The following is a 13,785-nucleotide window of genomic DNA, read 5'->3' as shown; positions in this document are numbered from 1 at the left end:
AAGTAGCAATTTGATCATGTATTTGAAGGAAACATTACCGTTCAGACGGCTGATGCATGCGCTTCAGTCGTCGTTTGCGTAGCTATCGCATCAATCCTGATCGAGCGCTCATGCTGGTCATAAGTCCTGCATAACCTTTTTTTTCCTTTTGCAACATGGGTCTTGTTTCATAAGATTTCTATGACAAGATTTTCTTTTTTTCGAAATAAAAAATGGTTTATCGTGAAGTTTTTCTCCACAACATGTGCCTTGTTTTGAAAACGTAGCCCTGACCATGCGTTGCAACATAAGACATTTCAGAAACATAGCCCATGTTGCAGAAAACGTCAAAGAAGCGCCCGTTGTGACAAGTCGTCGTCGTCGTGCGGGACCAACGACGATCGGCGGCGCTCCATGTCCGCTCGGGCCATGGTGTAGTGGCGGCGCAACAACTATCATCTAGCCGGCATGTCTCGGCTAGCTAGATGTTGTAATGGTGGACCTTCGTAACAAGGTCATTTTTGCAAAACCTCTTAACGCAACAAGATAGTTGTTGCAAAGGTCTGCTGGTGAGACAGATTAGACCTCTATTTCGGGCGGCATGCAACGGTTGTTAAGACGTCTGATCGAATCAATTTATCACCCGACGAAAGTGTAGCGCCGCTCATATTTAAATAGTTGTAAATAAATGCAATAGTACCGAAAGCACCAATATCTCTACTCCTAATGAAGCAGTTGGTAGTCTCACTTTCAGGTTTTTTTTCGTCCCACCATTTTCGTCCGGTTTTTTTAGTTGATTTTTTTCGCCAGGCCCCCCCCTCACCCCTACGTAAAAAAACCGCCTCTCCTCTGGATCCACCCCTCCCGCTGCGACCTCTCTCTTTCCCCCATCTCCCGCTCCACCGCCGCCGCCCCATCTCCCGCTTCACCGCCGCCCTCCCTGGCGGCACAGGGGAAACCCTAGACCACGCGCGCCGCCACCCTATCTTCCTGCCCTTCGTCTCGCCGTCGCCGGAGGAGCGGCCGACGAAGCCCGCGTCGCCTCCAAGGAAGGCGACGATGGGGCCCTTCTTCCGTTTCCGTAGGCCATGGCTGCCTGAGCGGCCCGGAGGATGGACTGCGCGGTGATGGCGCGTAGAAGTGTGGCGTATCCCGTGCAGGCGAGCTCGTCGCAGCGTGCAGGAGGGCGTGGCACCATGGCAGTGTGGTGGAGGGCGTCGTGGAGCAGGGCATCGATCTGGAGGGCGTGGGCGGGAGCGCCCGTGCTCCGGGCCGCAAGGAGGCTCGCGGGTGCATCGCCTGCGTGCGGCGCAGGGCGCCAGAGTTGATGCGGCCTCAGCCACTGGTCTAGCGGCGCCCTGCTGCTTGAGTGGGCAAGCGGGCCGGCCAGATCTGGCCTGGCTGTGGAGGTGGGCGTCCCTGCTGATGGCGCTGCTGGCCTCCAGAGGGCGGGCGTTCTTGGGCAGCTGGTGCGGGGCGTGCGGCTGCACGTGAGGGCTGGCGCGGATCTGGGCATGGCAGCGCGAAGTGGCCGTTTCTCCGCCACTGGTCGGTGGTTGGAGGGGCTGTAGGTGCGCTGGTCTTACACGGTGATGCTTGGCGAGGTGGGCTACTCGGGTCCACTGGTTGGATGGTTGAGGTTGCCGGCGAAAGCTGAACTCCGGCATGGCCGGAGTTGTCGATGGCCGCGGCGGCAGGCCGTTTCCTTGCTGAAGGTATCAATGTTGCAGTCCTCACCTTCCACTGCCCCGTGCCTCCCCCTGTGATTCACTGAAAACCTGATTCGATCCAGCTTGCTTGCTTTGTATTGCGCAGCAGCCAGACATGCCCATCCGGCTGGAAAGGAATCGGCAAGCTGCAGACCGATGAAGCTAAGTAGTTTTGTTATCTTTGTTTGCACAGCCAGATAGCACGCATTCTTGCTGATTACTTCTTCCCGTACACTCACGTGAAACAACATAGATTCACTAATTGATTTTGGCCAGATGCGCTAATACAGAAAGTTAGCTTGATTAGTTAATCTTTAGCTAGATGAGCGCACACATGTAACGCACAGAACGCGCAAACACGGGAAAATCTATTGGATGGCAATAGGTGTGTGACGCACCTATGTTTTTATTGTTTTGATCTGGTGAAGTTCAAAATGGAGCAGTTGGTAGTCTCGCTTCCAGGTTTTTTTTCGTCCCACCATTTTCGTCCGGTTTTTTTAGTTGGTTTTTTTCGCCAGGCCCCCCCTCACCCCTACGTAAAAAACCGCCTCTCCTCTGGATCCACCCCTCCCGCTGCGACCTCTCTCTTTCCCCCATCTCCCGCTCCACCGCCGCCGCCCCATCTCCCGCTTCACCGCCGCCCTCCCTGGCGGCACAGGGGAAACCCTAGACCACGCGCGCCGCCACCCTATCTCCCTGCCCTTCGTCTCGCCGTCGCCGGAGGAGCGGCCGACGAAGCCCGCGTCGCCTCCAAGGAAGGCGCCGATGGGGCCCTTCTTCCGTTTCCGTAGGCCATGGCTGCTTGAGTGGCCCGGAGGATGGACTGCGCGGTGATGGCGCGTAGAAGTGTGGCGTATCCCGTGCAGGCGAGCTCGTCGCAGCGTGCAGGAGGGCGTGGCACCATGGCAGTGTGGTGGAGGGCGTCGTGGAGCAGGGCATCGATCTGGAGGGCGTGGGCAGGAGCGCCCGTGCTCCGGGCCGCAAGGAGGCTCGCAGGTGCATCGCCTGCGTGCGGCGCAGGGCGCCAGAGTTGATGCGGCCTCAGCCACTGGTCTAGCGGCACCCTGCTGCTTGAGTGGGCAGGCGGGCCGGCCAGATCTGGCCTGGCTGTGGAGGTGGGCGTCCCTGCTGATGGCGCTGCTGGCCTCCAGAGGGCGGGCGTTCTTGGGCAGCTGGTGCGGGGCGTGCGGCTGCACGTGAGGGCTGGCGCGGATCTGGGCATGGCAGCGCGAAGTGGCCGTTTCTCCGCCACTGGTCGGTGGTTGGAGGGGCTGTAGGTGCGCTGGTCTTACACGGTGATGCTTGGCGAGGTGGGCTACTCGGGTCCACTGGTTGGATGGTTGAGGTTGCCGGCGAAAGCTGAACTCCGGCATGGCCGGAGTTGTCGATGGCCGCGGCAGCAGGCCGTTTCCTTGCTGAAGGTATCAATGTTGCAGTCCTCACCTTCCACTGCCCCGTGCCTCCCCCTGTGATTCACTGAAAACCTGATTCGATCCAGCTTGCTTGCTTTGTATTGCGCAGCAGCAAGACATGCCCATCCGGCTGGAAAGGAATCGGCAAGCTGCAGACCGATGAAGCTAAGTAGTTTTGTTATCTTTGTTTGCACAGCCAGATAGCACGCCTTCTTGCTGATTACTTCTTCCCGTACACTCACGTGAAACAACATAGATTCACTAATTGATTTTGGCCAGATGCGCTAATACAGAAAGTTAGCTTGATTAGTTAATCTTTAGCTAGATGAGCGCACACATGTAACGCACAGAACGCGCAAACACGGGAAAATCTATTGGATGGCAATAGGTGTGTGACGCACCTATGTTTTTATTGTTTTGATCTGGTGAAGTTCAAAATGGAGCAGTTGGTAGTCTCGCTTCCAGGGTTTTTTTCGTCCCACCATTTTCGTCCGTTTTTTTAGTTGGTTTTTTTCGCCAGGCCCCCCCCCCTCACCCCTACGTAAAAAAACCGCCTCTCCTCTGGATCCACCCCTCCCGCTGCGACCTCTCTCTTTCCCCCATCTCCCGCTCCACCGCCGCCGCCCCATCTCCCGCTTTACCGCCGCCCTCCCTGGCGGCACAGGGGAAACCCTAGACCACGCGCGCCGCCACCCTATCTCCCTGCCCTTCGTCTCGCCGTCGCCGGAGGAGCGGCCGACGAAGCCCGCGTCGCCTCCAAGGAAGGCGACGATGGGGCCCTTCTTCCGTTTCCGTAGGCCATGGCTGCCTGAGCGGCCCGGAGGATGGACTGCGCGGTGATGGCGCGTAGAAGTGTGGCGTATCCCGTGCAGGCGAGCTCGTCGCAGCATGCAGGAGGGCGTGGCACCATGGCAGTGTGGTGGAGGGCATCGTGGAGCAGGGCATCGATCTGGAGGGCGTGGGCGGGAGCGCCCGTGCTCCGAGCCGCAAGGAGGCTCGCGGGTGCATCGCTTGCGTGCGGCGCAGGGCGCCAGAGTTGATGCGGCCTCAGCCACTGGTCTAGCGGCGCCCTGCTGCTTGAGTGGGCAGGCGGGCCGGCCAGATCTGGCCTGGCTGTGGAGGTGGGCGTCCCTGCTGATGGCGCTGCTGGCCTCCAGAGGGCGGGCGTTCTTGGGCAGCTGGTGCGGGGCGTGCGGCTGCACGTGAGGGCTGGCGCGGATCTGGGCATGGCAGCGCGAAGTGGCCGTTTCTCCGCCACTGGTCGGTGGTTGGAGGGGCTGTAGGTGCGCTGGTCTTACACGGTGATGCTTGGCGAGGTGGGCTACTCGGGTCCACTGGTTGGATGGTTGAGGTTGCCGACGAAAGCTGAACTCCGGCATGGCCGGAGTTGTCGATGGCCGCGGCGGCAGGCCGTTTCCTTGCTGAAGGTATCAATGTTGCAGTCCTCACCTTCCACTGCCCCGTGCCTCCCCCTGTGATTCACTGAAAACCTGATTCGATCCAGCTTGCTTGCTTTGTATTGCGCAGCAGCCAGACATGCCCATCCGGCTGGAAAGGAATCGGCAAGCTGCAGACCGATGAAGCTAAGTAGTTTTGTTATCTTTGTTTGCACAGCCAGATAGCACGCCTTCTTGCTGATTACTTCTTCGCGTACACTCACGTGAAACAACATAGATTCACTAATTGATTTTGGCTAGATGCGCTAATACAGAAAGTTAGCTTGATTAGTTAATCTTTAGCTAGATGAGCGCACACATGTAACGCACAGAACGCGCAAACACGGGAAAATCTATTGGATGGCAATAGGTGTGTGATGCACCTATGTTTTTATTGTTTTGATCTGGTGAAGTTCAAAATGGAGCAGTTGGTAGTCTCGCTTCCAGGTTTTTTTTCGTCCCACCATTTTCGTCCGGTTTTTTTTAGTTGGTTTTTTTCGCCAGGCCCCCCCCTCACCCCTACGTAAAAAAACCGCCTCTCCTCTGGATCCACCCCTCCCGCTGCGACCTCTCTCTTTCCCCCATCTCCCGCTCCACCGCCGCCGCCCCATCTCCCGCTTCACCGCCGCCCTCCCTGGCGGCACAGGGGAAACCCTAGACCACGCGCGCCGCCACCCTATGTCCCTGCCCTTCGTCTCGCCGTCGCCGGAGGAGCGGCCGACGAAGCCCGCGTCGCCTCCAAGGAAGGCGACGATGGGGCCCTTCTTCCGTTTCCGTAGGCCATGGCTGCCTGAGCGGCCCGGAGGATGGACTGCGCGGTGATGGCGCGTAGAAGTGTGGCGTATCCCGTGCAGGCGAGCTCGTCGCAGCGTGCAGGAGGGCGTGGCACCATGGCAGTGTGGTGGAGGGCGTCGTGGAGCAGGGCATCGATCTGGAGGGCGTGGGCGGGAGCGCCCGTGCTCCGGGCCGCAAGGAGGCTCGCGGGTGCATCGCCTGCGTGCGGCGCAGGGCGCCAGAGTTGATGCGGCCTCAGCCACTGGTCTAGCGGCGCCCTGCTGCTTGAGTGGGCAGGCGGGCCGGCCAGATCTGGCCTGGCTGTGGAGGTGGGCGTCCCTGCTGATGGCGCTGCTGGCCTCCAGAGGGCGGGCGTTCTTGGGCAGCTGGTGCGGGGCGTGCGGCTGCACGTGAGGGCTGGCGCGGATCTGGGCATGGCAGCGCGAAGTGGCCGTTTCTCCGCCACTGGTCGGTGGTTGGAGGGGCTGTAGGTGCGCTGGTCTTACACAGTGATGCTTGGCGAGGTGGGCTACTCGGGTCCACTGGTTGGATGGTTGAGGTTGCCGGCGAAAGCTGAACTCCGGCATGGCCGGAGTTGTCGATGGCCGCGGCGGCAGGCCGTTTCCTTGCTGAAGGTATCAATGTTGCAGTCCTCACCTTCCACTGCCCCGTGCCTCCCCCTGTGATTCACTGAAAACCTGATTCGATCCAGCTTGCTTGCTTTGTATTGCGCAGCAGCCAGACATGCCCATCCGGCTGGAAAGGAATCGGCAAGCTGCAGACCGATGAAGCTAAGTAGTTTTGTTATCTTTGTTTGCACAGCCAGATAGCACGCCTTCTTGCTGATTACTTCTTCCCGTACACTCACGTGAAACAACATAGATTCACTAATTGATTTTGGCCAGATGCGCTAATACAGAAAGTTAGCTTGATTAGTTAATCTTTAGCTAGATGAGCGCACACATGTAACGCACAGAACGCGCAAACACGGGAAAATCTATTGGATGGCAATAGGTGTGTGACGCACCTATGTTTTTATTGTTTTGATCTGGTGAAGTTCAAAGGGGTTCTTATTTTCATAAGGCCAAATGATGTTCATCAGTGCGTTGGATAGCTTTCCTCTTTTTTGCTATGTATGTTTTCATGATATTTCTCTTGTCCTTTACATAAAATATCTTTCTATTACCCCTCGGATGACTCCCAAATGTTGTAGTTCATCTGTCAAAAAAGGTGCTTTGCCTGATAATAATTTTTTTGTTATATTTGTTAAATAGTACACTGCAACATTGATTGTGCTAGGCGTGATGGAAGCGTGATGCTCGCAGACACTTGTCAAGATGCGGAAGGATGGGAACACAGTGGTGGGGAACTTGGGTATATGAATGATAGACATGATCAGAATATGCATGCCACATTAGGTTGACATGGAGTGGAGAGGAGCCAAGGTAGGGGTGGTGAAGAGAGTCATTGGAAGAACAAAGAATAAGGTATTTAGCGGGAAATAAGGCAAAAAATCAGTTGGACACATAACATTTAGCAAAAATGAGCTCACCATTTTTGAGTGTTTACTACATCCTGGTCATCTACAAGTACTACAAGACATCATATGTAACTACAACCTTCCTCTTCAACATGTCGTTTATTTTGCGGGTGTCATGTCTTTTATTTTTGCGGGTAGCAGTTATGTTGAAGACAATTCTTTATTTCTTTTGTAAGGTGAAATACAAGCATGTTAATTATTGTATGATGTAGATTTATATAGAGAGAGTGGTTACTACCTTTTTTCCATTCTATCCAAAAAACGGATTGGGTTCTACCATCAAAAGCGATAACGGATAAAAACAAGAAAAATCAACCAGGTCGGTGACTTCTTTGCTGATTTACCATTAAACTCAAATTAGTATTTAATGTAATGAAGGTCAAACTCTTGTCCGTACTGAATTTTGTCTTTTTTGCAGGAGAGAGGGAGGAGTTGGCCGGCATGGGGTCATGAGTGGTACAAACAGGAAGATGCACGCCCATGGTTTTGTCGGTTCAGTTTACTGTGGATTTTCAGTTCTTTTCATCTCATAATTATCTTTATTTATGTGTTAAGCTTTTATTTTTCTTTTGGTCCTTCCCACTTGAGGCCTCTTGTGCACCTTGATTTAGTTCTGTTCTTTATTCGGTGCCAGTGTCTTAGGACAATACTTTCATGCATGATTATTTCCAGCATTCAAATTTGGATACCTTTGTTCCACTAGGTTCGTTGCATTCACCTTATTGAAGATAATAAACACTTATTGAGGAACATGCTAAGGATGGAGGAACGGACCTCAAGTTCCAGCTGCATATTATTCAGCTTGATTCATTGCTCAGGATTTTTGAAGATATGGCTTCTAATTCCATCAACCAAGAACTTAATTCAGAATCTAAAATTTAAAGGTGAGGTAGAGGAATATTGCCTGTCCTGTCCAGAAACAATGCTCGTTTTTTATTCCAGTCGATGTATTTCTTGTGTCTGATGGATTGAGTTTTGAGTTGGAACATAAGTATATTAGTGTCATAGAATTTGCACATATGCTTTATCCACTTGTGATTACTATTTACACAGCATATATTTATATTTGGATTACAGATTCTCTGTACTTGTTGTTGTACTTTGTGTTTTCTACTGATTGTGGTGCCTCTTGAAGCAGGGAAAGCTAGGAGTCATTGATGACAGGTACGGAAGTTGGTGGACACCTACAAGGATGTGGAGGTGAGCATCATGGTGATGCGGCACAACCTCGGGGCGGCGCTGGCCACCCTGAACACGTTCGAAATCTTTGAGAATGGCCAGTCACGGCGTTTGCGTTTGTTAGGCCGCGCGTGGGCGGTGCCAGCTTTAAGAAGCGGTTTCGCGTCTACCACGCCCTCCGTGTCCGCATCGCCCGGGACATCATGTCCAGGTACTCGAAGCTGTTGTACCACACCATGGGGTCCGAGTTGGCCATCGACATCGGCATGTCGCCATACCTGAGGGCGTCGCTGTCCGGTTTATTTTTGTTGTTCGGATCCCGCAAGGTGAGTTGAATCAATCTTGTACGCCTTAGGCGATGCCCCAGCTTTTTTGATATCCGTCGACATGATTCCTCACATATAAACCATGCAGCAGCCATGGACAACCTTCATCTGAAGAAGCTATTGTTTGCTCCGGTGGATTTGATTTTGTCTTTCCTCTTTTCTATGGTTGTGAGCAATGAAATCCAATTTGCATCTCCCTACATGATCAAGGCTACGGTGTGAATTATGACCATCCGTCGGATGAGGACACGATTGTGGCAGGGATGTTGGTGGCATGAAGTTGTATAGTAGCAGGATGGTCTAAACTCAGCCACTAGAGATTTGAGCTACTTTTTGGTCATTTTCTACTCAATTCTAGAGTTCTATTGCATTATCATAATTTTTCATATCTCAGTAAAGTGGATGTTTTTTAGGTTAATAGTAAAGTGCATGTCAGTACCTCCAAAAGGATTTTTTTTCATGAAAATTGTTTTTTCCTGATGGTAATCATTTTCATACAAACTGCTATAGTTGCTTGCCCTTTTGGCAGCATTTGCTCAGAAGCTTGACTGCCGAGACTAGACTAGACTAGCTTGATTTTCTTGATACATCTAAATATTCCAATGTGATATGTTAGAAATACAGGGAGGATATTTGTTTGGCTTATGAGGAGATTTTGGTTAACCAACGTTGACGCTTTCACTCGCTCACCATGTTCATTTGGTCTGGATTACTTCTCTAACATTTTAAAAATTGCTACTGTCAAGTTTCAGTTGGCGCGGGTGTACAGCAGAGGTATATATGTGATAAGGTGTTGTGATCATGAGAAAAAGTAAGGAACTGCACATCTGGGCCTCACATTAATTACAAATGTTCAGTGGCTTACAAAGGGTACATTTTACCTTGTTTGAATTTCGAAGATTTAAGCCATATACATTGGTATGTGAGACGTTGTGTCTTCCCATAGAGATACCATCTAGATTTTTATTTTATTTTGGAGTTGGAAGAAGGATGAATAAGATGGAAGGATGCCCCTTAATCCGTAAGAGAATACATTTAGGTCAAAATATAATTCTGTGGCTGAACTTTTACACTGGTCAGGCTTAGGTTTGGGCTGAGCAAATAGTTTAATTGGTGTTAATGAGCCCAACAAATGCAAGTTCATCGATTTCTCATGATATGCTTTTGATCTTTACCAAAATATGCATTATACCATATTCATATGTTCGTTTCCTATGTCAGGTATGCCGTGCAGAGGGGATCAAGCTGTATATTGCTATGTGGAATGCTTTGATTCGAGGTGCTGTCGGGTTGGGAGCATGAAACATGCTCTGTAGTTCTTTGGTTCAATGCAGGAGGAAGGGATGTACATAGACCCGAAGATCTTTATTAAGATCATCCACGGGTTGTGGAAGCAAGGGGAGTGAGATTAAATCAAGAAGTTTTTTGACAAAATGAGGATTCAATGGCTCAAGGAGAGTAAGCCCCAAGCTAGATCATTATTGATTTCCTTTAGTAGGATGTCACATAATTCATTTAGAGTGGAGCAGGAATATTCAAAAAGGAAATGTACACCATATATATTAGTATAATACATCTGACACTTTCTCATCTTTCACTAATAGCACATTGATCATACCATTTGCACAGCTCATTCCGGTGTAAGTCGGGCCAATTTAGAAAATATTTTAAAGCTGATTCATACAGGTTATAGAAGTCAGAGTCAAACAGCATAATAAGATATTTGTTCGTGCATAATTTCTGATTCGTTTGTCTTCTAAGGATAAATGGGACTGCTATCTAGACTGTACCTTAAAAACTATTAGACCCTGCTTATAACTATTTTTCATCTTGGCGTGATTTATAAGGGAGGCCACGCCATTTGTTTTTGTTATCACAGGCCGTGATGACCCTGATTCATTGATGTATAGTGTTGTATGTGGTCAATTACCTAAGACAGTAGTCACACTTCTCCTGATTTGCCTTGATCTGAAATCTGACTTTTGTATTGGTTGTAGTCAATCTGAATATTAGTGAGGTACTTTTCCAATTGTCATTGTTCAGTTCTCTACATTATCATGCATTTTCTTTGCTTTAAAGATGTCATGATGTTCGCCATGGCAGAGAAAAAATGTTTTGAAGTTGTTCCTTAGTATGCTTTGGTGTGCCTATGCACACATGAAAACAAAAGGTCGAGAGGTTTAAAAATGTCATGTTTTTTACCATTGCAGATATCCTGCTTCTGGTACTTGCCTTCTACCTCACAATGTTAACACAAAAGTTACTATATCTGTAAGACATGCCCTCTCTCGTTTAATGACGTCCTGAAATTTCCACATAAAACTTGGTAATCATGCCAAGTAATCATGCTAATTTTGAGAGAAGTTCAAGTGGCATGCCCCCATTTGCCATGGTTGCGATGTACTAATAAGCTGCAGGACTAATTTTTTTATTATTGGACTGATATTCTAAAGTTACATATGTAAGAGCATATTATATTTCTCATAAACAACTGCAGTTAAGATTCCATGCTCTTCATGCGTTGAACGAGTTCGCTATTGAGCAAGCTACAGTCTCTTTGTTTGACTAGCTAGGCTGTGTTGTGTACATGTAAAAGATGATCCTTCTGTGGCTACTTGCATGTGTATATGTGTTGAAGCTCTTCGGCATTTTTTAAGATAAACTCTTTCCGTTGTTTGACTACCACAAGGCTCCAAGAGCCCTCATTTCTGCATGTATATTTTGTTGTACAGCCTATGCTGGTTTGCCGCACCAACCCAATTCTCTTTGTAGACTTTTAGTCATGTGCTGAAGCAAATTCTTCCTACCTTATTCCTCAAGAGTTGAAGAGGATGGGAAGACACATGTGCTAAAGCAAAATAGATCAGTATATTCAGAATCTACCCAATGGCTTACCTTAACTTACATGTAGTGTGAGCCTGCTCACATAGCAAGAAACCTATCCTTTTATTCTGCTAGAATTGAGTGCCCACTATTAAAATTCATAACTGGAACCATAAATTACGTATTCTCTGTGCAATGTCACCCGTAACCGGTTGCTCTATATCTTTCCTCTCTCGAGCGTACTTTTATTTCTGTATTCCATGCTATGGTAGTATTTTTCTGCCGCAACAATTTGTTTTTGTTATCTTGTCGGTGATAGTGGCAGGCTGTTTTGACAGTGCGATAATGTCATGAGCATTCTAATTATATAGCAGATGAACTGGCAAAAACATACTGACACTTTTGAACCTTCATAAATTCAGAAATGAAGTCGAGATTGTTGCTTAACAGATCAAGTAATTGCACTTTTATATAGTATATAAACTTGTTGCAAAACTTTAGTTTAGTACATCAATTTGCTGATATTTTGGGGAACAGAGTTCACACCGTCAACTAGATATGTGGAATTGCACATGTTCTTGTTGAGTTGCTTCTTGAACAGGCGTGTCTCTTTTTATGATATTTTGTAAGATTTCCTTTTGGCCCCCACACTAGCAGATTACTTGGGAGTTCAGCTAATCATTTTCTTACCATCCAATATTCTCATCATTTTCTTCTTAATATAAACCAAACTTTGTATGTACTAGATATGGTTATTGCTCTATCCGTTGAGGGTGCAATAATATTGTTTTCTATCTCCTCGAGGATGTCCCCAACCGTGTGAAGGTGTTTAAGGAAGGAGGTTCAGAGTCATCATCGTAGTATGGAGACGCTGCCCATGTTGTCATCATAGTATGGAGCGGCTACAACTCTAAGTGGAGGTGGTGTATATGTCGGAGTGATTTATTCTGTAACCATTTTCTTTATGTGTGGTGTTTGATTTTTACCAAATCACACTTGTTGTATAAGTTTCTGCCCATATTGATTTGTAGTGACAAACGTGGAGTGCGGCTTGTTCGGATCTGCCTTCTTGGCTCTCTGGGCATCATGAGCGGCACATGTCTCACCCCCCTTGATGGTGGCGACGAATCGGCACGAACACGGGGGGAGGGGATCAAGATGGAGAGCGGGACAGTTGGCGGGGGATTCCTCCTTGGCGGTTCATGGGGAAGTATGGTGTCAAGAAGAGAAGGCACCATGGCGAGGGAAAGGTGGGCATCATACAGTTTTAAAGGATAGGACTCTAGCGAGAAATCTCCCGCTACGACGGGAAACCGAGCAGGAAAGGGATGGTCCGACGGGAAACTAAGCATCGTGGGGTGGGGTTCTTGTGTTGGGACCACGTGTTGGAGATAACATGACAGATAATTCAGACAACCACATTTCTTCCCCATATATGGGCTGGATTTGTCGTAGCTTGAAACTATTCAGGCGGTTTGATTTTGCGGAGTTCACTAGGCGCATGTCTGATGTGCAAACACGCTTGGACATATGAGGGAGAAATGAGTTTCGACCTTAGAGACAACCTTAATCATGTGTTTGATTCATTTATATGCATTGTAGCCCGTAGCAACGCACGGGCATTCTACTAGTGTTTTGTGAGTTTATACATCCAACAATACCGAAAGCCCCCTAGTCCGAATTGTGCATGCCTAATTCTCAAATTTAGGCCTCCTTTTCACCATCCTTTTGCGCAAAGGGTTTGTACATGCTAGCACGAAAGTCTTGAACAAATTTTGTTATGTCGGACCCAAGTTTGTCGCATTCATGAACAACAGTTTTTACTCATGCCTTGATAACTACGTTCATCTCCTCAAGCTTAATCTTCTTGTGTTTGCATCTCCATAGAAATGTCAAACATCTTCGACCGCTTTTCGTCATTCGCTTCATTGCGTTTGGCACATGGTCTTCCTTCTTCGTAGCGATGTCCTCGAACTTCTTTGACACCTTGGTCGTCGCCCCTTCTCGCTTCTCCTTCTTCGTGTCTCATTTCCTCCTCTCGAATGGTTGGATCAACATCACGTCTTTGGGGGTGGAGGCGTAGGTGGAATGAGCAATGCTTGCCACTTGCTTTGTTCAACTTGTATAAATAGTACATCTACATGAATGACCTTTTCTTGGTCTTGCAGCACAAGGTGCAAGCTCGGTTCGAGTAAGACAATGGCACGATCAACAAGTTGCAACATAGAGCAAACCAATCCAATAATAAACATATTGGGCTATAAGAAGCAAAACTTACTATTTCAAGGGTTTTGTGTTTGTTTATACATGTCACAATGCTTATTGACTTCATGTTGAATGATGTGTCATCGATGGCCTAGCGACTTCGCACTGGGGTCATGTATCACTTCTTTGTTGTGTGTGTGTGGGGGGGGGGGGGGGGGACGGTTTTGCTCAAAAAATAACAAGCCCTTCTGCTCCGTGCCATGTGTTTGGTTCAGTACTCGTGCCCAACCACGCGTCGCACAAAAGTTCATCATCTCTCATTGAGTATGATGAACTGCTCGTCTTTCTTTTCTAGCTGAACTGGGCACATTCGGCTCCGACTGATGGGTGTCCGAATCGGGC

At 48.9% G+C, this 13,785-nt stretch overlaps 2 long non-coding RNA genes across 2 annotated transcripts; both read left to right on the top strand.

Moving 5' to 3' along the window:
* Nucleotides 1–6,856: 6,856 nt before the first annotated feature.
* On the top strand, nucleotides 6,857–8,021 carry LOC123130682 (uncharacterized). The gene is made up of 3 exons (XR_006463977.1): nucleotides 6,857–7,169; nucleotides 7,269–7,338; nucleotides 7,554–8,021. It is a non-coding gene; the product is annotated as an uncharacterized lncRNA (long non-coding RNA).
* Nucleotides 8,022–11,947: 3,926 nt separating this feature from the next.
* LOC123130681 (uncharacterized) lies at nucleotides 11,948–12,735 on the top strand. The gene is made up of 2 exons (XR_006463976.1): nucleotides 11,948–12,127; nucleotides 12,210–12,735. It is a non-coding gene; the product is annotated as an uncharacterized lncRNA (long non-coding RNA).
* The last annotated feature ends 1,050 nt before the right edge of the window (nucleotides 12,736–13,785 follow it).

The sequence above is a fragment of the Triticum aestivum genome, chromosome 6A (genome assembly GCF_018294505.1).
Source record: "Triticum aestivum cultivar Chinese Spring chromosome 6A, IWGSC CS RefSeq v2.1, whole genome shotgun sequence".
NCBI classification, from domain to species: Eukaryota; Viridiplantae; Streptophyta; class Magnoliopsida; order Poales; family Poaceae; genus Triticum; species Triticum aestivum.
This window is presented reverse-complemented; position numbering and strand designations above follow the sequence as displayed.